Source organism: Eptesicus fuscus, chromosome 14 (genome assembly GCF_027574615.1).
Source record: "Eptesicus fuscus isolate TK198812 chromosome 14, DD_ASM_mEF_20220401, whole genome shotgun sequence".
NCBI classification, from domain to species: Eukaryota; Metazoa; Chordata; class Mammalia; order Chiroptera; family Vespertilionidae; genus Eptesicus; species Eptesicus fuscus.
This window is the reverse complement of record NC_072486.1, coordinates 45551828-45577181: the sequence shown is the minus strand read 5'-3', so window position 1 is coordinate 45577181 and position 25354 is coordinate 45551828. Positions and strand designations below refer to the sequence as shown.

Genomic DNA, 25354 nt, shown 5'->3' with positions numbered 1-25354 from the left:
CTCCAAGAACTCTTTTAGAAGGGCTGGCTCAGATGGCAGAAACACAGTGTAGGAGGCAGTTTAGCACCCAGATAGGCAGTCTACTAGTAGCACAGAGGCTTCTCTCAGGCTTCTCAGCAAGTGCAGTTTGCATGTGAGTCCCCCGTACAGAAGTGGCTGCTAGGCTCTGCCTTTTTAGCCCAGTTAGCCACCAGGAGCCCTTCTTAGTTCACACTGGTCTTTACATTATTCATCCTGTAGCTAGAGTAATTTTTATAAATCATACACCTCATCAGTTTTCAGTGAATCCTGAATGAGAATTCCAAACTGCATAAATAAGGCCCTTTATGCATGACTTAGACCCTATTTATCTTTTTAAGCTAACTTCTGACAGCCTTCCTTTTCTGGGCCTCTCTCCACACTGCTTCCTGGCTCCCAAACTTATTTGGTCCCTCCATTCACCCACCCATGCTGTTTGCCCCCAGATCCACTCCATGCCCTTCCCGGGCTCTGCTCTATAATGCAATAGATTCCCTGTCCCTTGGTCCTCCACAGGCTGTGGTTCTGGGTGGGTTTCCAGCTGGGTTTAGCCAATAAGAGCACTGCTGAGAGATTTAAAAGGCTGGGAGATATCTCCCCTTCTGTCTCTGCCAGCAAGGGAATTCTGGCAGAAGATGCCCCTCTTCCTTAGCTGAAGTTCCTATAGGAAAGCCTGGTCTGGTTCTGCTTTTCCTGGTGACTCCAGCTCTTGGATTCCAGGAACACTGCCTCTTCCCTTTCAGGTGGGAAAGTGGCTTCCTGCTGTGGCTAATCTTTGGGGTATCTCACTCTCCCTTGGGTGGCTTCTCAGGCCACTCCCACCTCCTGGGAACTAATTATCCACATTAAATTCCCTCTGCTGATACACATACACATAAGCAAATGTTTCCTATGTTTCTTACTGGCTTTGCAAGTGCCCAATGATATAATTTGGTTCTTTGATCAGCATCCCAAACTTTCTTCCTTGAAAGACCTGGATATAAACAAGGCAAAGTCTGCGGAACTTGAATAATGTGGCTATTTGTACGTACAGGTTAGCCCTTCCAAGGGCCCAGCTGTGCTAAACTTCTTTTAGTTACTCAAACATGCAAGGATATTATTTGTCATCTTTTTTTTTTTTTTTTTTTTAATCTACCACTCTGGCCCAAGCCACCATTCTTTCTCTTTGGATTACCTCACTAATCCCAAGACCTCCCTCTATATGCCTATCCATCTCCCCACACATCATTCAAAATAGTAACTTAACTGTAAATAACTCTGCTGCCTAGATACCTCTGGTTGACTTCACTCTGTCCTCAGAATAAAATCTCAATCCCCATAACCCAGTCAAATGGTGGAGCTCCGGGCAAGACTTTGACCTTATTTTCTACTGTGATCCTTGGTGCTCCACAGTTCCTGTGCCTGGAAAGCCCTTCTTCCTCACATCTGCTCACAGTTTGTTCCTTGTCACAACTGAAATCTCAGCCCAATGTCACCACTTCCAAGAGTTTTTCTCTCACTACCCTAATGAGGGCAGCTCCCTTCCAATCACCTACCATATTCCCTATTTGTCTTTATGGCACTTATCATTATCCAACATGATTTCTTTCTTCATAGACACTGAAGGTGAGCGCTAAACATATCTTAGTTACCTAATCCATCTCTCTATCTCCAGCAGGCATCAAAGTCCCTAGCTCACAGTAAAAACTTTATACATAGTTGTTGAACAAATAAGAAAAAGGTTTGGCCAGCATTGTAAAAAAAGGCTTTACATAGATTAACTCATTGTCATCTTCACAGTGACTCAATGAGGTAGGTATTCCATTTCTCCATTTTAGAGACAGCAAGCACATGGCCATGTCACAGGCCCAGTGAGGGTTGGGCCTGGGCTCTGATTCAGGAAATCGAACTGCAGAAGCAGGGTGATAACCTGTGTGTTACACTGCCTCTTATCCCAATGCAAGCTCTTAGAAAATATTTTTAATGACAATGAGTAATAAAAGTATAAATTAGAAATCAACATGTTGTTCTAGTAATACAACTAACCCCACCATGGTTGCAGTCAGGTGATCAGAGCTGTCTCTTCTCAAACAAATTTGAACATGATCAGACAATGCCAACCACTCCCTTTGACTGGGGCCAGGCGGCTTCTTTTGTCAGCCTTTGTATGGTGTCACCTAATTTTAGAAAAGTAGAAATGTGGGGCAAAAAGCACATATACTTTAGAGGCATAGAAATATAGGCCTCAACAATGTTTTGTAAAATACAGGGTAGGACAAAGGTAGGTCTACAGTTGTTCATATGGAAAATAATAAAGTACGAATAAATAACAATAGAAGAATAAACTGTTTTGTGTACTCACAACTGTAAACCTACTTTGCCCCCCTTTGTATAAAGTGCAATGCCATGCAAAGGATTCAAAACATCATTAAAAATAACAGTGTAGGTAGGACAATAGATTACAACTACGGTTATATAATACTAGAGGCCCATTGCATGAGATTCGTGCAATAGGCTTTCCTTCCCCTGGCTGCTAGCACCGGTTTTCCTCTGGCAACTGGGACCCAGGCCTTCACTCTGGCCAGAGCCTTCAGTCTTCTCCACTATGCTGGAGTGCTGCTCCTTTAGCTCCCTCTGCCCCCCTCAGCCCTCTCCCTCATAGCAGGCGTCCCACCCCACCTGGCCGCTCTGTGCCTGTGTATGCAAATTAACCCACTAGTTTTTGTTGGGTTAATTTGCATACTCACTTCTGATTGGCTTGTGGGTGTCGTGGAGGTACAGTCAATTTGCATATTTCTCTTTTATTAGTGTAGATTACCTTATTATGCATTATCAGACTATGCATTTGACTTTATTGAAAGGGTAAGATGTAAGGCACTGTCTTCACCTGAAATATGACACCTCTTTTATCTTAGTCCCTGACTATCTGAGGAACAATTCATAGATATATACATTTTCTACAAGGTCACAACTCTTCAGTTATATGCCTGAAGAAACATTAATTGATCTTTTGTTATTTGCCTATCTCTCCAATACTTCATTTCTACCAGTAGCTAATTGTCACACCCTTTTCCTTTTCTCAAACTTGCTTTGCATTTAATACATTACAAATTATCTATAAATGACATGAGTATTTCAATAATTGAAGTAAAGCTAGATAGGAAAAAATATTTTCCCCTTTAAGAATACAGAATAAAAAAAAATAAATTAAAAAAAAAAAAGAACACAGAATAGATTTTTGGAAATGGCCCTGAAGATGTTTTACAACATATATTCTGTTAACAATCATCCATAGGAATAATTCTAATGATCTTTCTCTTTGATCTTAAAGAAATGTTTTTTCTCACCATTTCTTCTCACACACACCCATTGCCCAGTCAAAACTGCTTGAAATGAATATGAAGCAACACTAAGAATTCCAGAAGACAAAAGGATCCAGAAACTCAGTTCTGGCAAAATAATTGTCCCTGATGTTCTTTGTCCACTCAGGCAGCTGTAACAAAATACCACAGACTGGGAAGTGTGTGAAAAAGAGAAATTTATTTCCTATAGCTCTGGGAGCTGATAAGTCCAAGATCAAGGTGCCAGCATGATTGTGCTTCAGTGAAGGCCCTCTTCCTGGTAAGCAGGTACCTTCTTGCTTGGTCCTCACATGGTGGAATGGGCAAGAGTGTCTCTGTGGAATCACTAATCCAATTCATGGGCCTCCACCCTCAAGACCTAAGCACCTCCCCAAGGTCTCACCTTCAAATACCTTCACATTGGGCATTAAGATTTCAACATTTGAATAACTGGGGATGCAAATAGTCAGACCACAATAGTCCTCCAGACAAAGATAAAAGGTGTGGTTTGAACATGATCAGTCAATGCCAGCTACTTCCTTTCCCTGAGGGCACTTACTCAAACTGCTTAAGACTCATCATAATAGTGAATAGGTAAGTTCCTCAGTAACAAATTTTCTGTATTCTAAACATTGTACATTAATGTTAATGCTGCATGTAGAGACATGTACTTTCGTTCTTAAAACTTTTAACGCAAATGTTAAACACAGAAATTAAGACAGCTTATTTTGTTCAGACCACTGCAATGCTCAGGGTTTCTGCTTCCCTGGTTCAAGTCCTTTTCTGGACTGTAAATGAAAAAGACCACAAGCGGACCTTTGCAGAAATTTGTCCATCTGCCACAGCATACCCCCTTGAGCATACCCCCTTTCTAAGATGCCTTCTTATCTTCTGACATAGTTATAACCCTTTCCAGTGCCCTCGATTTTTCTAGATAGCAAGTCACTAACTGCTAACATTAGAAATAAGATGTTTTTAAAGTAATTTCAGTATTCCCTACAAAACAGATTCACCAATCAGTCCTCAGAATAATTGTCTGAGACCCAACTGGCCATAGGATATCAACATTAGGTTTTTCTTTTGGGAACAGGAAAAGAAGTGGAGTGTAAAGTACAGCAGAGTAAAGTTCAGGAAGCTTCCATTCTACTATTTGCAAATTTAAAAGCAAAAGTTTTAGCAGTTAGTTCCTTGAACAAACAATTTATCTTCCCTGCAGCATTATGGGATTATCAGGATTTATCCGCTTTATACTTATCTTCTCTACTATAGCAAGCTACTATGAGTCATATTTATAAGGATAAAGTAACAGAGATGCATAGATATTAGGTGTATGTGTGTGTTGGGGTGCACACAAAGTTTTCATTGTCTAAAAGTATGTTTTAGAAAAACATAGTCTAAAAATGCACTGTGTCTAGAATGAGTAAGTCATATCCTTAAGCAAAACAAAACACACATTTATTAACATCACTGGGTGTGAGACACTCAAGCGAACACAAAACACTCTGTTTATGGAGAAGAACTCAAGTCACTGTTTGTAAAAACCAAGGAATTTAGGAGTGAGAGGGGTTATTTGGTTGTTCTTACACACTTCTGTCAGAACACCTAAAGCTACCAAAACAGGGCTACACTCTATGATAAAACATCCAAGAGCTTATGCCCCAGGGTGCAGCAACAGTGTGGAGTAAGATCCATCTACCAGAATGGCTCTCAGAATCAAGTGTTCTCCAGTGAGGAGGCTGAGGCCACATTCAGCTATTTCAAGGGAGCATGTGAAATCTCATTAGTAATGTTTCCAGCTACAAATGGGCTTTTATGCTCTCAAATTTTTTTAAATGTACATTTTATAAATAACTTATCTCAAAATTGTGGGTCAGTTAAAATAATGTAAATGTACAGTTTGCATGTCAATAGTTATGTAGAAAAAAGAAACAATGGGCAAATCCAGTCTTTTTAAAAGCAACTTTTTTTTTTCACGCCATAAATACCACTTGTAGAGAAGAGACAAACAGCCCCCCATGATTGTACCATTAAAATAAAGTGTGAAAGATGGACACAGAGTTCCTTTGTGACTACATCTTCTAATTTTGTCTCAATAAAAAAAATGGTGCTTTTAATAATCGTTCTCTTTTAATTCTTACATAACCCTTGAAGTTGGTAATTGTTATCTTTACAGATGGAGAAACTGAACATAAAACAAAGTATATCATTTTCCCTAGATCATATTGCTAGTCAAATCCCTGTAGTTCTGCAGTTATATCACATGCATCTACTAATACTCTTCCAATATTACTTCTGAGATTACTTGTCATGCACTTTTATATGTTTGTACTCTACAAATGAGTTGAAGAAGAGAATTAAAAATCTTAAGGAAGAAATCCATGCAAAATATTTTCTTTTTTCTTTTTTAACTCTTCAGTGCTTTCTGGAAGCACCTGTTCAAAGAGTTGGGAATTATAATAGAAATGTAGGATTCAGGGTACGTAGTGGGTCAGTTTTGCTCTCTTCTTTCATTATTTCCATACAGAACTTCAGGTAAATAGAAACTATTGGAAGATGATGAAAGGGTAGAGCTGGTCACACTAATAATCTCTTAATTCTACATAATGACCAAAAAATGGTAGAGGGTGGGAATTAAGTCTGAAATATTAAAACAATGTTTCCACAGACTCTTACTGGAGTGCATCTACTCTTAAGGCCCCACTAGCCTTAGCAGCCTTTCTCGTCTATCCTCTGGACATCACTTTAGGGAATGCAATTAGCATAGACGTTATGTGACTCTGCTAGGATGAAGTTGTCTTTGTATCAGAAGGAAGTTCTTCATTCACTGAAGAATATGGGAAGAGGCATAGCTTGAATTCCATTGCCCATCAGACCTTTAACTTTACTTCATGTTGATCTGGTAAAGAGAAAGTAAAGGTAGTTGCAGCCTAGAATAACAAGTACTATATTGAGGAACATGTGTGTGTGTGTGTGTGTGTGTTTCAGTGAAATCCTAAGCTCCAAGGTTCTATCACTGTGCTTTTATTTTATTCTAAAAAATACTTATTACCTTATTTTCTAAATCAGCCCTTCACTAAACTATTAACACCAGAAGTGGGAATTATTTCATGTTTATCTCTGAATCTTTAGGCCTAGCATAAATATTTGTTGGAAGAAAAAAAGGGAGGTAGGAAGAAGGTAAAAAGGAGTTGTTAGGAAATATACATTAATGACAGAGGTGACAAAGTATATAGTAAAGAACTGTTATAAGATCACAATATAGGAAATTCAAAAGTTACTTGTTGATATGATAATTACTTCATCACCATTTTATGCTGAAGTAGTACTGGGTCTGAGATAGAGTTTATTAATTCACAACTTATTTAAGTGTGTCTACGGTGTTCCAGACACTGTTGTAAGTACTAGTATTAAAATGGTGAACAAAATAGTCTATATCCCTGCTCAGACTGAGACTTAACAATTTAGTAAAATGACATAGATAATAAAAAAAGGAAACATACCGACAAACAATGGTGATAAAGCAAAAGGCAATACAAATGGTGATGAGATAATGGGTGGTTGTAGTTGGTGAGTTGTTGAGAGGTGAAGGAGCAGGGGCCACTTTAGATCAGGTAACTAGGTAGACCTCAAGAGTTAGTGTGTCTTAAGCAGAAACTCAAAGACAGAAAAGAAACAATAGTACTATCTGGGGGAAGAGCTTCATGAGTAAAAAGTAAAAACTTAGGGAGGCAATGTTGAGGGATCTGAAATAGGGCAAGAGAACTGGAAGCAGCATGGATGAAGAAGAAAAATAGGAGATAGGGCCAGATCATAGAGGGCCATGAAAGCTGTGGAAAGAAGTTTACACATTCATATTCTCCTTGATATTCTTTATTATTTAATTATGGTTTCTCTGATCTTATAAGAAGTTGTCCTTGCACATTCATAAAGTACTCAATTTATGTTTTCTTTTCTCTCTTGGGGACACATAGTTGGGAGAGTCCATACATTGAGATTCTCAACAGTCATACCAACATTTTAGTAAATATATTCTCACCTCCCAATTAAGCTTTTCATCTTTGAATGTCACTCTTTATCCTATAACAGCTGCACATGAAACTATAAAGTAATATGCAGTTAAACACTTCCCTAGATTCATTTATATATTTGTTGAAAATATATAAATATTAAGTGAATGACAGGGATCATGGAAATTACCTTAATCCCAATACCTAGCTCCCATATTATCAATAGAAAAAAGTTACCCATGTAAATTGAGACATCCTGAATTATTTGGAGAAGATTTTCTATGGGATGTTGAAAGTAATAACCTTCAATCACAATGGAATCACTTAGAGAGACTACAAAGTGAATGACATTTTAAGAATAAAGTTTATTTGATAAAATATACTTTGAATTGTCTGTTGTAAGTATCTTATGGAATACTCTTGAGACAGCAAACTATGCAGAAATACTTTTAGCTGCTGCCTGCTCAGCCTGACTCCTTTATGCTGCTTTTTCTAAGAGAGTTGCTCTTTTGGCTGCTGTTACCTAATCATCACATGGACTCTATTTGGAAGCTTGGCTGGGACAGTCATCATGAATAAAAAGGACAGGGCACACAAGGGCCAGCTGGAAAAGTCAAGAGGAGGTGCTGGGTGTGGGAATGGAAAACGGGAAGGTAGAATGGTCTGACCTTTTTCAACATCAGACCACAGTAGGCAGTGACACAGATGTGTAAAATATTGTGAAAATAAATAAAACAAGAGGGGATGAGGCTCTTATGAGAATTACCTCTTTTCAAAAAATTATAGGACATAGTTTTATTGTTTTTACAGAATTAGAAACACACCATACATAGAACTTTGCTACTGCTTAATACTTAATGATATAGTATGATCATTTTCCCCATAATTAAATATTTATCAATATTATTTGAATGATTTTATGAAGTTCTACTTGTAGACATATATTTATCTAATTTCTCGAGGCTAAATATTTAGAGTTTTTGTTGTTTTTTTCAAAATTTGCCATCATATATTATACTATGTTGAGAATCTTGCCAAACATCTGATCATTTCATTAAAACCAATTTTCAGGTGTTTTATTTCTGGTCAGAATTCAGTAGAGATCATTGTGAGATTTGTCTTCCTAAGTGCACACTATTCAGTAAGTCTCATTTGATTATACCATTAATGTTTCAGCCTGAGCAATAGACAGACCCATAGAGCAGCATTGAAAGAGCAGGTGCGAAGACAGCCTGGGTCCTGCTCTGCTTCCTCCTTAGTAATGTGACATAGATCGTCAGCAAAGACACACATCAACAACAAGGTAATATCAGATGGATATAGGTGTCCTAAAGCCAATAGAAAGGGTAATATTTACAATAAACCCCTAAACTGGTTTCAACACATATTTATCGCAGTGGATACAAAGATGCTAATCTCCTCACACCTCTGCCCAAAACATTTAACATCTTTACATACTATTTTAATTTATATTTACTTGATCAATAATGAGAATATATATATATAAAATTAGTGTTTGGGTTCCTTTCTTTGTCAAGTACCTGGTTGTATCCTTATACATTTTTCTATTGCCTTAATCTCCTTTTCTTATTTATTAGAAGAGCTCTATTATGTTGAAAATATATTTCTAATTTTCCTTTTACTTTTGATGAAGTGTTTTGTTATGCAAAAATGTATTTATTTAGCTAAATGCATCATTTTTTAAATAGTTTTCTAATTCAAAACAAGCTTTTGCTTATTGCTTCCAAGATAATATAAATACTTAAGTTTATTTCTAGTTATTTATACAGTTTTATTTTTTATATTTAGCTCTTTAACTCATTTTTATTGCTAATATAATTTTCCAAATTACTAACCAATTGTTCTGCCACCATTTACTGTGAGATTTTCCCTGCTGTTTGAAACACTACTACCACTATCGTATTTTAATTTAGGGTATATAATTTGGACTGTCTGGATTTCCTATGCTGCTATATCGATTTTCTGTCCATTCTTTGACCAGAACCATACTGGAGGCTACTCTTGGTTTGGTCTAATTTCTGTTTGGATAAATAGTGTGCTAGAAGTGGGTTTTTCAAACTGACTTCCTTATCTACCATCATTTTCTGCCTTCTAATCTGGAGAATGGATCATAAAGTGCTTACTGACTGTTCAGGGAGGGAGAAATAGGTAAAGTATGAGAAGAAATGGAAAGGAATGAACATTTTTTGAATATTTACTTCATGCTTTGCACCATGTTAACCTTTATAACAATCTGAATAACATCGTCACTGTTTTGCTGATAAGGAAACTGCCCTTTAGAGGCAATAATTAAATTACTCAGGATCACACAACATATAAGAGGTGGAATTAGGATTCAAACTAAAAATTGACTTCAACTTTCATGCAACCCACAGGGGTCTCGTGAAAGAAGTGGAAGACAGAACCTATGTCCCTGGTGTTAGTGCATGGACTGTGAGGATGGAGTCTTTGCCAGCTCTAGCATCATTGCAAGGAAAGGACTCAGAGCCATGACATTGTCTCTGGATGCCCTTTACTCTTTCTATGTAAGTGTCTTGCCACTGTATAACACTGAGACAGGATGTATACCCACAGATCTTGTCTCAGTGTAATACAGTGGCAAGACACTGACATAGAAGATGTATCCACAGAGCCCTAGCTGGTTTGGCTCAATGGATAGAGCGTCAGCCTGTGGACTGAAGGGTCCCAGGTTCGATTCTGGTCAAGGGCATATGCCTAGGTTGTGGGCTCGATCCCCAGTGGGGGGCAGGCAGGAGGCAGTCAATTGATGATTATCTCACATCATTGATTTTTATATCTCTCTCTCCCTCTCCCTTCCTTTCTGAAATCAATAAAAATATATTTTTTAAAAAGATGTATATCCACAGAGTAAAATTAGAGGTCATTTCCAGCAGCCCTTCCCTATATGCTATGTCCCTTTACCAAATATGGGTGACTCTCATCTTAAGCTCCTAGATCTAACCTAAGGATGATGTGCTTAGACTCTTCGGAATAAACACTTTTTACGGGCAAGCTAGAGTGATCATTGAATGATTTTCTGAGAAGCTAGAAATTATGAAAAATAGTCAACTCACCTAAGAATTGTTGAACTACATTTATGTATATTGTCCCATGCTTAGCACAGAGTCTTAGGCAGAGAATTTTCTACTTCATTTATTTTCTTGTCCTAGTAGAGTGTATAGATTGCAAGAATATTTATAATTGTGTTGTTTGATATTGCTAAAAATATTTTACTTTGCTATATTTTGATCACATGATATATTCAATGTATGCAGTAAAGTGTCTGATTAGGTTGGATTTTATTTTAATTTTTTTCTTGGCGGAGGAGGGAGTAACATAAGCATTTATATTGATATAAAGAAATTAAAGACAGCTGGGAATTGAGGGATCACAGAAGCCCTAGACTTTCTGATTTGGTAAAAAGCATGATTCCTAACCTCTGCCCTCTGATTCTAAGTAATTGGAAAATGCAAGGAAGAAAAATTAAAATCCTAAATGAAATCACAAAAGGGATAGAGTCCTAGACACAACGTGACCTCTGCCTGGGTCTTATGGCCAAAATAGCAGAGTCATTCCATGTTTTCAGAGAGTGAATTTGGAAACTGGTCATGATACCATGTTCCTTGGGTGCTGGCTAGGCCGGAGGAAGAGCTGCAGGACAGAATCTGAAGTATTATATCAGAGGGGCCCAGGCTAATTTGCTATGAGGCTCCCTGGGCTGAATGGAGGCTCACCTACCCTCACACCTGCAAGAGCCACTGTGGTCTTGAGAGGGAGCAACTCTGACTGACAGCAACAGGTACCAGAAACTCAGCTCCTGATACGGAGTCTCAGAAATGCCCATGGACAATGGGTGTAACAAACAGCAATTGAGGACTTTTGCTTCATATGGAAGCAAGTGTGAATGACTTGCAGATTCACCTAAGTGGTAAGAAGTTTCTTGGTATTCTAAAATACCAAGGGTATTGTTTCTTAATAATCAGAGTGGAGAAACAATAAGAAGAGAAATTGAGAACAAATGAGCTTGAGTTGCTGCCAATCTGGTCAGCAGGAGCTTTCTGATATTTATTTGGGTCACCATGGGGAGGCCATATTTTGTACCCCACAGCATAACAAGAGGAATCCCGGCTAACAGGTTGCAAATAAACATTGATGATGTGCACTATAAACAAATCTCATTGTGTCTCAAGATTCCTGGGAACCCAGAAAGATAAACTCACCAGAAGTCTAAATAAACAAAGATATGATGATGTCAATGGAGTTAATTGAATAAACTATGTGATGGGAAAACAAGAATTATGAACCAAGATTTCCTGAAGGTATTACAAAGTTTTACTGCATTCTTAGGACATTGAGATTATTTATCAAACAACCCTAAGTATTACAAATCTGTCTTCTTGCATGCTTGCATATAATGCTAGAATTTTCCTGGGAGTCAGATGCTATGATTTTTAGCCCTCTCCGTCTACCCTTGGGGCCCCTCACTGTCCACAGATAGTCTTGCCCCCTACTTTGTTGAAAAGTACAAGTTCTCAGTTTGGAACTCTATCAGCTTCCTTCTCTTCCTATCTGTGCACTAGCCTGTGGAAGGATAGCCATTCTTCTTTGTCATGGCAACACTTTGGTCAATAGCACTCAGAGCCATGATCTCTTTCTTTGTTTTCCAGGTGCTCTTACTGCCACTCCTGCTGCTCCTCGTACCATCTAGCTATTCTCTCCCAGCAATTCCATTAGAAGTGCTTTCCAGGATTTCTTTACTAAACAGTTTTTCTTCCCACTCAACACACTTTAGCTGGGTTATTTAATCTCCCATAATAACAAATTACCATTTTAATGCTGATGATTTCCATATTTATATTTAAGGCCTACATCTCTCCATCCGACATCCCCTGTGCCGGCAATTTGCTCCAATGGTACCAAATTACTATATCAGGGGGCCCAAGATCTGCACATGCTGCTTTCTTCAACTAGAATCTCTTGTTCTCTTCTTTCTGTTTCCCTCCCTTTACCTACATAACTCTTATTTCTAAGAAGATTTCTTCAATCTCACACCTATGGGTCACCTGCCTCTTCTATTAGCATTCTTAGAACACTGTGAGAGCACTCATCACTGTGTGCTCATAACTTGTATCCCTCACCAGGTGCTAAGCTTGTAGGGGACTAGCATATGACCAGTAACTAGAACAATGTCTCATTCACAGGAGACATCATAAGTATATATATATATATATATATATATATATATATATATATATATATATATATATATATGCCAATTAATAAATAAGTTAATAAACAAACTTACTAGTTATGAGACTTTTGCCCAGGCCTTTGAACTCAGCCCAAGGTTCATGTATGTATAAAACAGAGAAAATAATACTTTCTGATACTAAAAATATTATTGTGCACAGATATGGAGTAAAATATGGCAAAGCTATTATTTGCCTTCATAGGAGATGAGATTTTCTCATATCATCATGGTTTGTGATGACACCATCATTTTCAAATGTCTCAATTTTGAGGCCAAGCAGCCAAGTAGTACAAAATTAAATCATAGAATTATTCAATAATGAACTTTCAATTTATGTTTTTCTAGGATATTAATTGATTGGTAGTCTGAAGTGCTGTGCTCTACAAAACATGGTAGAAACAATCCTACATATGAATAATTATTGGTTATTTTTCTTTAACAAGTGGTTATAAAAGTGATATTAGGTTTTATTAGAGAAAATCAATTTTGTTTAAAGAAAATCTAAATCTATTAGAATTGAAACTCTGGAAGGAATAAATTTTATGTTTATCAAATTATATGTATTTTATGATGTGGTTATCTTGAGAAACTTTTTAATTCTTTGCAGTTTAAATTTAATAGACCATGAATCTTGGTTCATAAACTTTACAACTTATTCTTTTGGCCTTCTAGGAATCAGTTGTTTGCACATGTTACAATCTTTGCATGTTATGTTTTCATTTTTTCCACTAAAATATTCTATGAAAAGGAGAATATTTAAAACTAAAATCATATATTTAAAAAATTGGATTAGTAAATGCTGTATTATTTGTTATAAAAATAGCAAAATGTAAATGTATAATTTAATTCTTTTATTGAGCAGTTAAGATTATTGAGCAAGATATGGCTCCTTTCCTGCTAGCATTTACTAAGAAAAATCAACTTTGGCGATCTCATGGAGTTCACAATTTATCAAGAGAAACAAACCTATTTTTAACTAACTATAAGTCAAATTATACTATAGAAAAGCTATAATAAATAAAGTAATTTAGAGAGAAAAAAGTATTATTTAGTTCTTCTTGGGAGAATTGGAGAAGTTTTAAGAAGCAGCCATTTTTTAAATGATTTCTGAAGGAAGAATATGCGAGTTGGAAACAGGCAGAAGAGCACTTCAGATATAGCATATTTCTAGAACTAAGGTATGAGAGTTTAAAGGGATGTGATGTTTGTAATAATGACAAACAGAGCAGCAGTTCTCAAACTTTAGAGTGCATGAGGATCATATGGCTGGCTTGTTAAACCCCAGAGAGCTGATTAAGTAGGTGTGGGGTAGGGCCTCAAAATTTGCATTTCTAACAACTTCCCAAGTGATGAGGATGTGACTGTTCTGGTTAGACATTCACTGCACTTGATAAAAATTGGCATTGTCTAGTGAATTTTAGTGGATATCCAGGCTCAGGCATTTTTAGCTTGTTTTAGCTAATGTGGAAAGGCAGGGTTGAGTGTGTATTTCACAAAAGATTAGCGTTGGAGAACCTGGATTAGATGGGAGACCCATCAAGTACACACAGCTGACATGGGATACTTGATGACTTCTTGACTTGGGAAACTAGAAAGAGAGGTTTTTGTGAGCCTGGCCATTGGGAGCTTGCCTGGGGGTATAGCCATTCACTGAATTAGGCAACTCAGGAGCAGGCACACATCTGGACTATAGTATACAGCAAGGGAAGGGGACTGAGAATGTGTTAGGGTTGATTTTAATATGCTGCTGCTGCACACCCAAGGACTGAGGTCAGGAAATTATTAGGAAACTTACGTTCAGATATCAGAAGAGTTGGAGGAGAGGATTGATGGGTACTCATATCGGGAATAAGGGAAGTCAGAAAACAGGGTGAAATTTCTCAGAAAAATACTGTGAGCAGGAAGAGGAAGAACTACAAAAATAAAAGTTTCATAGTCTGGAACTTTTAAAATGTTGATAAAATATATCAACACAACATGTAGAAATAAAACAAACTTTCCTGTGCTTGCTATTCATAAAATGTGGGAAATTTTCCTGAAATCTGGCATGAATATACTTCTTGCCCATTACCCTATTGAATGCAAATATGTTATTCTGCGTGTTTGTGGACTTACTATAATGCATTCTAGAGCTAAGGTACACAAGTAAAATATTTTAGCTGAGGTTAGAGAGGTTAGGAGGCCATTCATGAGAGTGTTTTTTTTAATCCTTACCCAAAAATATGTTTATTTATTTGAGAGAAAGAGAAGAAGGGGGGAGAGAGAAACATTGATGTACAAGAGAAACATTGCTTGGTTGCCTCCCAGATGTACCATGACCAGGGATTGAACCTGAAACCTAGGTATGCGCCCTGACCGGGCATAGAACCCACAACCTTTTAGTGTACAGGATGACACCCCAACCAGCTGAGCCACATGGCAAGGGTTCATGAGGGTTTTTATAAGTTATTCCAAGGCATAAGGCTTTAAATGGTTTTAAGCTGAAGGTGACATCTTGAAACATTTGTTTGACAAGATCACTTTTGCTCAAGAAGAGAAGAATGGACCTGGGGTGTCCAGTTGGATGCAGGGAGATATATCTGGCCTAGCCTGCATTAGTGAAAGTAGAGATGGAATGAACTGAAGAGGTGCTAGAGATGTGTGTAACGGACTACCTAGCATTTGAATGCATTTGAGATGTGAAGAAAGTGAGATGCTAGACATAGGTTCTGAGTTTCTTATTTAAAGTGTCAGATGGAGAAAGTCTGGTCATTTCAGGTGGGTATAGGGACAGAACTGAGAATTAATATGAAATGTTCAATCTGTCTTCTAAATCTCAATCGAAATAATTCACATTAAATCACTATTATAAAATAAAATGGGAAAATTAAAAAAACACACAGGCAAACTCAGGTATAGACTTAAGTATGTATTTTTATTTTCATCTATTTCAATGGAAAATAAAACTAAAAAATTACTTGCCCTCTTTTACCTACTTTTCAGGAATTGTGGGGGAACACGGTGGTTTTGGTTAATCTGATAGTTTTTACAGTCAGTCTACATATGCATAGTATAAGAAAGTATAAAAAAAAGTTAAGACTAAAGCTAAAATCAAATCCTAGGATTTGTTTAGTTTTAATTGATGATTTGAAAATGTCCAAATGAATGACCATCTGATCCCTTCAGGAAGCCTGATAATAACACGGGAGAATTATTCACTCAGAACGAAAGCTCCAGAATGCATTCAGAGCAGTTGGAAGCAGATACAATTACATCACGTGAAGTTCTTTTATGACTGCTGGAGTTGCTCTGAGGTAAAAGAGAAAATGCAGAAACTTGGGACTCCAGATGGCAGGAGATCTATTTTTAGACCAATAGAAACTTATATTTGGTTGGGGCACTTAATAGAATGAGTAGCAGAAATGTGTTGAAAAAGTTATTTATACCTGCATTTGAAAGAGTTCAGCATGGAGCAGATGGGAGCAGGTGCCACAGAAACATCCTAGGTCAGCCAGCAAGCAGAATAAAAAAGGGACAAGAACAAATATTTTAGCGACAACTTACTTTGAAATGTTGGCTTTCTCCAATCCTTGCTGAGATATTTAAAAGTAAAAATGTGGAAACAACTAATATATAGGAACTTTTATTCTGTGCTAGAAAAGAAATAAATTTTAATGTAAGTCAATTACTTAGAATTTAAGACATTTTCCCAAGGGGAATTTCTTTTAAAGGTATAATGGTGGTTAGATTTTCAAGCTACTCAACGAAAAGCTCCTTTAAGAACAGCTGATCTACTTTACTATAAGACCGAAGTGAGGTTCCTAGAAGCAAGAGATCTTGGGGGAGATGAGGAGAAAGAGGAAGAGAAAAAAGGAAAAGTCCTTTTGCTTTCCTTCATGCATTTTTTTTTTTTTTTTTTGAAATAGGAAAACTTAGAACCATCTCAGCTTCCAGAACCACTCTCCATAACCCAGGAGAATAGCCTCACACAGCCTCAAGACTCTGTGACCTCCACTCAAGTCTGCCCTTTTTACCTATTCCAGCAGGTTTAGGCATCACTTCTCTCTGTCATTGTCTGAGCAACAAGAGACAGCTCCCCACTGGGACATGGTGATAATGCTGAGAGCACCTGGGATTTGAAATCATATCTGGGTTCAGCTCTTGGATGTAATTCACACTAAATTTAGCATCTTGGTTCCAAATTAAGCTCTCTGATTCTGTTTAGACATCAAAAACAATGTTGTGAATAATTTTAACATCACAGAATTAGGCTGAAAACTTAATGGGGAAAAAGATGCAAAAGTGCATTGTGAACTTGAAATGGCAGGATGCAAAACTTCATAACGTTGTTAGTGTTAGCTCATTATATATTTTTAAAAAGTTGAATGAGCTAAATTACCTAAATGTGTAAATTTCTAAAACGCCTCCTCTAAAGGCTTAAAAGCATGGATTTGCTTGATTTAAAAAAATTAAGGCAGAGTAAATATCTAATTAATAAAACTTTAGGAAATAAAATTAAGTTAAAAAAAGTTAGAAGGTATTTTTAGCTAGTAAGAATCTGCCAGGAACTATACCACTGCGGTTACTAAATTTCTCCATGCATAAAATTGGACTGACTGTACCTGCTCCTTGCTTACCTGCCAACATCATGAGGAACAGTTTGTAAATGTTTGTGGAAGTACTTGGCACCCTTCAGAGTAACTGTGCTGTGTGATTGTTACTGTTCACGTTCATATGACTTCCCATTTAAAATCAGCTGACTAAGAAATCAAACAAAATAGAAAATAATTTATTCTACTTTAGGTATTGTAAAATTTTATATTTTCAGTTTGAGAGTATATATTATTACAAAGTGTTTCTGATAGTTTAACATTTACTTATATGACTTAGTACTATAACCAGGGGCAGGGTTGTCATCACTCTGGGCATGTACATATTATGCTTCTACTCAGTAGAGAACTTCAAGTCCCATCTCACCGCACCATGCACACTTTACTTCCATTCTTCCTGATATCTTTTGTTATCTTAAGAAAAAAAGAAATGGAAAAATGATGGCATGCTTAGGAAACCCTGGTTTCTTATGAAAAAAAAAAAGAAAAAGAAAGTCCAAACTGGTTTGTGAGCTAATGGAACCAAAAAATGAAAAGAGAGAGTGATTTTCCAAGATCACTCCAAGTCTGTTTTAAAGCTAAGTTGAAACAGGAAGGAAGCTGCAATCTCAAACAGGGCTTTAAAGTGAAGGCTCCAATCCAAACTCTATTACTAAGCAGATCCTATTGTGATGGTAATGACATGTTGCATGGGAAGTAGTGGTTTTACTTGGAATGGAGAAAGAAAGAAACTTGCCGTGATTGATGTACCATATGAGGATCAAACCGCAAAATCACTAACTTGCTGACTGTCCAACTGAGTGAAATTGGGTTGCTTATTTTCCTAAGAATTCCAAGTTTTGTATATATGTGTGTTTTTGTGGAACTGCTTCGTAAACTGAACAATTTTCTTTGGGAGGAGGGTTGTTATAGTTACTATTAGAGTCCATTTCTGTGGGGTTTTGGTGGGTCGCTAACCTGAATTAGAATTGTCCACTCACCAGCCCAGTGTAAGACCACCCAGGTGGCCTTCCGTGGTTTGCACTAAATTTGAGCAATAGGCTATTGAAGATAGCTAATGGGAGATTATATGTCACCAATCCAAGTGTTTCACAATTTGGCTCGGGATCCAAAAGAAATAAACTTGAGGCTCCATTATTTTCAGAGATTTTATAAGAATCATCAAGAGAATTGAATATCTTTTTTATATATTTTATGTTCATTTTAACCTTTCCAAGCAAATTAAAGTGTATGAACACATTTGAATGTGAGCCATAGCAGTAGCGAATACTTTTGCAGGATGCTCCCAGACATCCTTTCTGAGTGAAATGGGGCTAGAAGGTGCCAGTGTTTTTAAAAGGAACCATCACCACCACCAGTTTGCTGCTCTCAGTGGGATTAGGAGAGAAGTGTAAACTCAGGTTTCTCAATCCAGTAGGGTTGAATTTTACCAGATACCTTAACTTTCTGGTAAAATTAAGAAGCCTTCAGAGAAAAAAAATGTCAAGATTGCATTTTATACTTTCTGAGGAAAATGGCTAGACTTTAACTGAAAATAAAAATTACTAAATATAAAACAGCTTCTCTTTCCAAAAGAGGGACTTAAAATCAGATCTAAGACTCTTTTAACTTTTTCCAAAATTCTTAGGAATTCACTTTTCTTCATCAGCTCTGAAAGAACAGTTTTGTTTTGTTTTTCTTTTTTCAGAATACACTGGTCTAGACTTTTCTGATACACCATAACAATTTATTTCAAAATAATTAAAAGCAGTTAGACACCAATATAATGGATTACAGTGGAATAAAAAATTAAGAAGTCTTTGTAAATCTAACATGTCTTTGATGTTAATTATTTTAGAGGCATGATAAAACAGTTACTAGAGAGCTTGCTATTTAGTATTTAATGAAACAAAGCAATCATCTTGAATTTTTCAATTTCCTGTTAATACATTTTGAATTTTGAAAAACTTGAAAAATGCTTCATAGTTTATATTATCCTTCACAACCAAGGTTCCTCATCTGAATCACAGAACACAGAAATTGAGTTTAGTGACAATCCTCTCAATTTTATCAAAGATGGTACATATTAATACTGTTCTCCATCATAGAAGAGAAATTAATTTATTACATACATTCATGACTTTTAGGACTTAATGCTTAATTTTCTCTTGGTGAAAACAACATGCTATCATAAGATCTTGAGGACCGGTTATTATTGACTATGCTTTTCTCTTCTCTGTCTTTTTTATAGTAAAACACTTAATCTTTACATATAGAACTTCTGACAGAAAAAAGGAGTGACATGTTGGGAGCACTTTAGTCATTGTACCCTACCACCTCTCCTACCCTCAGTGTAAAATTTCCCGCTCCCCGAAAAATTTTAAAATATCAAGATTCTTTTATATAAACTATTTTTGGGGTCATTTTCATGTGAAGTTCCTGTGATCCACTGGTCACTTCTAATGACTGGATAATTTCACCTCAAGCAATGAACTTTGCCAAATTTCAAGAAACTAAAATCTGGTCTCTCTGTAATCAGCAAATTGTGAGAAGAAATGATTCATTAGTCATGGTTTTCTGACACTGTAGGGTTAAGTCAGCCCAATCACAAATAATTCATTGTTGTTGATTCTTCTACAATATTAGTCGTCAGTAAACCACAAGAGAAAACTTTCATATTATTGACAGATTGTATTCCTATAAAACATTTCTTGGTTGATGAATGTCAGTCTTGGCCATTAGAGTTCTTTTTGGGAAATAAATCTAAGGAAGCTTTAACTTGGAATATGTATAACAAGAAGTCTATTTATCCTTGAACTATGGATCCAATAAAACATATTTGCTTAAGAACCAAAATGTGAAGAGGGAATATTGGAAGAGGGCGGAACAAAGGATAAAGAAGAAGGTGTTTAGCTGAGACTGGTTTGGCTCAGTGGATAGAGTGTCGGTCTGCGGACTGGAAGGTCCCAGGTTCGATTCCAGTCAAAGGGCATGTACATTGGTTGCGGGCACATCCCCCGGTGGGGGGTGTGCAGGAGGCAGCTGGTCGATGTCTCTCTCTCATCGATGTTTCTAGCTCTCTATCCTTCTCCCTTCCTCTCTGTGAAAAATCAATAAAATATATTTTTTAAAAAAAGAAGAGGGTGTTTAAATCAGAGGAATATTATGCTAAGTGAAATAAGCCAGTCAGAGAAAGACAAGTACCATATTACTTATTCATATGTGGAATTTAATGAATGAACTGAACTAACAAGCAAAGTAGTAACAGACTCATAGATAAAGAGCAGGTGCTCAGCTCTGGTGGTTGGAGGGTGTTGGGGGGATGTGGAGGGATTGAATAAAAAAGAAAAAAAAAAGAGAACTCATGGATACAGACAACAGTGTGGTGCTTTCAGGGAGTAGTGGGGTGGGTGGAGGTGAAAGGGGGTATGGTGGGATAAATGGTGATAGCAAAAAATAAAGAAAAAAGTAAAATAGATAAATCAGAAGAATATTTTTATTTAACATTCTATTGTGATTAGGTTTGTCCATAGATAAACAGAAGTGTTTGTCATGTAGTTGATTTGGGGATATACATAACAAAAGAAAATATTCTAAAGGAAATTCTAACTTGGCTTCTGTTTCATAGGACACTGGTTTGTAGACAAGATAGAGCAAAGCTACAGGGATGGGGGTAGGGTGGGAGGTGGAAATCAATGGAGGTGGGGTGGGAGGTGGAAAACAAAATGGGGGTAGGGTGGGAGGTGGAAAACAAAAAAGTTTTCTCCTTGGAAAACTAACTCCTGAGTCAATTTGAAAAGACTCAGCTAGGAAATCCAGAGATTAAAATCCCAACTTCACTTCCATGCAGATTCTATTAACCTTATGGATTTTCCACAGCAATGGACTTCATAACCTTCCCTGTAATCACAAAAGGGGAAATCTCAACAAGTTCAGAAGTTTGGGTCACCTGAGTTTATCAAAGATTTGAATGCTTTACAAAATTGCCAAATCTTCTCTTCCTAGCAGATTAAATAATAGGGAAAGGAACCAATAATATGCACTTTTCCAAGTAAAATTCTCTCTCATTACAAAGGCAAAAATCTTCCTATACTATGAAAAGAGTTAGTTAAGTGAAAGACACTGTAACTGCAGGTAAGTTCCCAATTCTGTGTACCAAAGAATTTCTTTCAAGAAGATCTGTTGCTGTCCTACAAATGTAGTCCTATATTCTATATGGAAGGGAATAGGATACCTAATAAATTCTTCTCAGGGATTCAGAGTCAATAAATTTTTATATAGTTGAACTTTCTGATCTAGACAAAATAATAGAGACATGAAGAGAGAATTGAGGAGGGCTCTTGACAAATGACTTGACTTTCTAAGACACAATGTACATATCACACTCTTTCCATTAGGGAATGAGCCAGGCTAAGCAGAAGCTGTAGATGACTTCATGTCATTGAGAGCTCAAGAGAGAAAAAAAGTATGAAGGAGGTAGTGAAAGAAGAGAGAGTAAGGTGCAAACAAATAAGATGATGATTATATAAACACTACTTCAACTGCACTTTCAGTTTACATAGAAATGTATAGTTAAAACTTAAGCAAACATAGATTTAAAAATTAGTTTCATAAGCTTGTTTTGTTTCATTTCATTTAAAAGACTTTGGCAAATAAATAAATAAATAAATAAAGGCATCTAATTGGATAACTGTGCTTATCCTATATAATAAGGAGGTAATATGCAAATTAACCCTCACACCATCACAAGATGGCTGTGCAACCATCAACCAGCAGGTGACCTGAGGCTGTGCCCCCCCGCCCAGCGGGGCTTGACGGGGGTGGTGCCGGCCGGGTCTGGGTTTCACATGATTTCGAGGTGCATGTGGGTGGGCGTGGACTTGACTCTGGGTCCTGTGGCGTGGCCCAGTCTCTGACAGGAGGAAAATTTTCATATACATTTTACTAATTTTCTTTCATCTCTGACACTTGTATTATAGAGAAAGGGCAAATAGCAATATTAAAATATTTCCTCTAATTAATTCCCTTTTAATATGCATAAATTTCGTGCACTGGGCCACTAGTATTCAATGTTACCCTAAAGTCAGTGTTATCCACAGTTCAGAGTTATTTGGAAAATGCATGTATAGCTTCAGAAAACATATAATGAAATAAATATCTGACATTAAGCTTCGTGTTTCCCTGGCTGGGCAGCTCAGTTGGTTAGAGGATCTTCCAGCTACATCAAGGTTACTGATTGGATCTCCAGTCAGAGCACATATAAGAATCAACCAATGAATGCATATATAAGTGAAATAACAAATAAATCTATCTCTTTCAAATCAATAAACTAAAATAAAATAATAATAATAATAATAAATATTGTTATAAAAATAGATGACATGACTCCACCTAAAAAATATAACTCTCTAACTTCTGCAGTTCATTATGTAGATTCATATTCAGGCTTTAATTAAAAATGATTTACATTAGAAACAGGGTGTTAGAGTCAGTGTCATAGAGCTAAAAGGGACTTTGAAGTTTATGAAATACCTATAGCCTTAGAAAGAATACTGTTTGATCTCATATGATTTCTTTTCTCATAAAGGCCACACGGAAAGGATTAATATTTTTAGGAGTACAGGTCCTCAGTTTATGAAAATTATTTATGTAAAGTGTTAATTTGTAGATTTCATCCTCCATCACTGCAAAAAATAAGTTATTCAAAAATAGGTTAACAGAGCATGACAGAAAGCCAACTATCGTTCTCTGACCTTGCGTTTACTAGAACCTTTAGGGTGATAATATGGGAACAATTAAGAATTCAGTGATTTCATTTTCCTTTTAATTGGGAGAACCAGGAATAAGGCTGGAAATCTGAAATGTAGCAGAAACAATAGAGAATGTTTGAAAAATAAATTCCTAAAAATGATTAACTTTGAAGATGAAATCCATATTGTGGGTATGTTACTGGAGTCCTTAATACTATATATGAATTTGCTTAAAATGATAGAATGTTTCATTACAAATTACTAATAATAATCCCAAAATGTGAATTAATAAGACTGTTTCTTGCCTAACTTTATTCAAAGCCTTAAAACTTAAATATCCGGAGTCTGATATTTTTGGCCTTTTAAAATGAAGAGTTCAGAATTCCACTCCTGTCCATGGAATTAGTTTGTATCAGGCACCAGTCCTACTGCTGAGAACAACTAGAAAAACTGGATGAAATAGTTTGAAAGTAGGTGTTTGAAGCATCCTATAGCTTTTAAAATAAGAAGACGTGGGGTAGCAATGCCCTAGGGAAGGGACACAGGGAGAGTTAAGCACAACAGTCAGTGTTGCTTTCCCCCTTAAGGCACTTGCTGATTCTCAGGTGATAGGCGAAGATACAGAAAACTACCACAGAAGCAGGCTAATCAGTGTGGACAGTCAACATTGGAATTCAGGCCCGGCCGGTGTGCTCAGTGGCTGAGCATCAACCTATGAACCAGGAGGTCATGGTTTGATTTCAGTCAAGGCACATGCTCAATTCCTGGTAGCGGGTGTGCAGAAGCCAGCTAATCAGTGATTCTCTTTGTTAAGGTAAGAAACATTCAAACCTGTAAAGAATTTTTGTGAGTTTATTTGAGCCAAACTGTGGGTAATTGCCGGGAAGCAGAAACTCAACGAATTAAGATAATGCTCCAGAGAATGGTGGTTTTTCACCTATTTTTATACATTACAATCAAAAGAGGAGACCTAAGTGGGTTACAAGAAATCCATTGGTGATAGATTAGGGAGGCGGGAGAACGGGAGAAGGAAGTAAAAGCAGCAGAGGGAGGGGTATTGTGGAACCTTTGGGATTGGGTAAGAAGTAAAATGCTAGACATATGCTTCTTTTACATAGGTGGGTACAAGAGAGTTAACAGTCAACAGTTAACAAAACAATAACAATGAGGGAATCTGTGGACTGAGCCCTGGTGCCATCTGTTGTGTCCTAAGGGGTCCAGAAAAGGGAAGTTACAAAGTACCCTGACATTCCACAGCTATGTTATCTTAGATGCAAAAAGACAATAGGCTCAGTAAAGATTGAAAATTGATCTTTGTCAGGGAAAATACCGCCTGGGACATGACTACCCACTACAAGCTGCTTTTTAATTAGAAGGTTTTAATTGCAGACCACCCTATGTGGTTACTTTAGGACTATGAGTTTGCAAGGCTGCCACACAGGCCTTCCCTGAGTTAGTCAGGTTAGCATGTGGCCCCTTTTCGTCCACATCTCTCATCATTGATGTTTCCATCTCTCCCTCGCCCACTCACTGAAATCAATACAAATATATATATTTAAAAAATTGGAGTTCAGGATCCATCAAAAAGTAGGGACTTTGGTATTTTTCTAAGGCTTTTGGTTAGGACACCCTTGGAGTAAGGAGTAACTTAAAGAAAAATTCACATGGTACATTTTCCAAACTAGACCACACATTGGATCATGAAACAAGCCTCAATTAATTTAAAAGAATTAATATCACACAGATTATATTCTTTTCCACATTCAGAAATCAATAACTATAAAATATCCAAGAAAACATTAAATGTTGAAAATTAAATAACAGTTCTAAATAACCCATGGAAAAATAATAAGTAACAAGAGAAATTAGAAATATTTTGAAGTGAATGATAATGATAATGAAAATATAGTATATCAAAATTTCTGGAATGCATATATAAACTAAGAATTATTTTTGTTTGCTTTTTTATTGCTTTTAATTGGTTTAAATGTTGATATTGGAAAAAAAAAAGTTTAAAATCAATGACCTGAGGTTTCCCTTTAAGAAGTTAGAAAAAGCCTGGCCAGTGTGGCTCAGTGGTTGAGCATCGACCTATGAACCAGGAGATCAGGAGGTCACAGTTCTATTCTAGTCAGGGCATATGCCCGGGTTGCCGGCTGGATCCCCAGTAGGGGGCATGCAGGAGGCAGCCAATCAATGATTCTCTCTCAACATTGATGTTTCTATCTCTTTCTTCCTTCATCTCTGAAATCAAGAAGAAAAAAAAAAAGAAATACATTCCTATGATAAATGAAGACATGGAAGAACAGGGGAAGGAAAAAAAAGGTAGTAAGGGTGGGAGGGAGGGAAGAAGAAAAGGAAAGAAGTGTGTATAGAATTATTTAGGAAACATTTTTTGTTTATTTTAAGATCTCGCTAG

General features: G+C 36.8%; 1 long non-coding RNA gene across 1 annotated transcript; it reads left to right on the top strand.

Moving 5' to 3' along the window:
* Nucleotides 1–12666: 12666 nt before the first annotated feature.
* LOC129151486 (uncharacterized) lies at nt 12667–16670 on the top strand. Its single transcript, XR_008558173.1, has 3 exons — nt 12667–12719; nt 15783–15910; nt 16523–16670. It is a non-coding gene; the product is annotated as an uncharacterized LOC129151486 (long non-coding RNA).
* The last annotated feature ends 8684 nt before the right edge of the window (nt 16671–25354 follow it).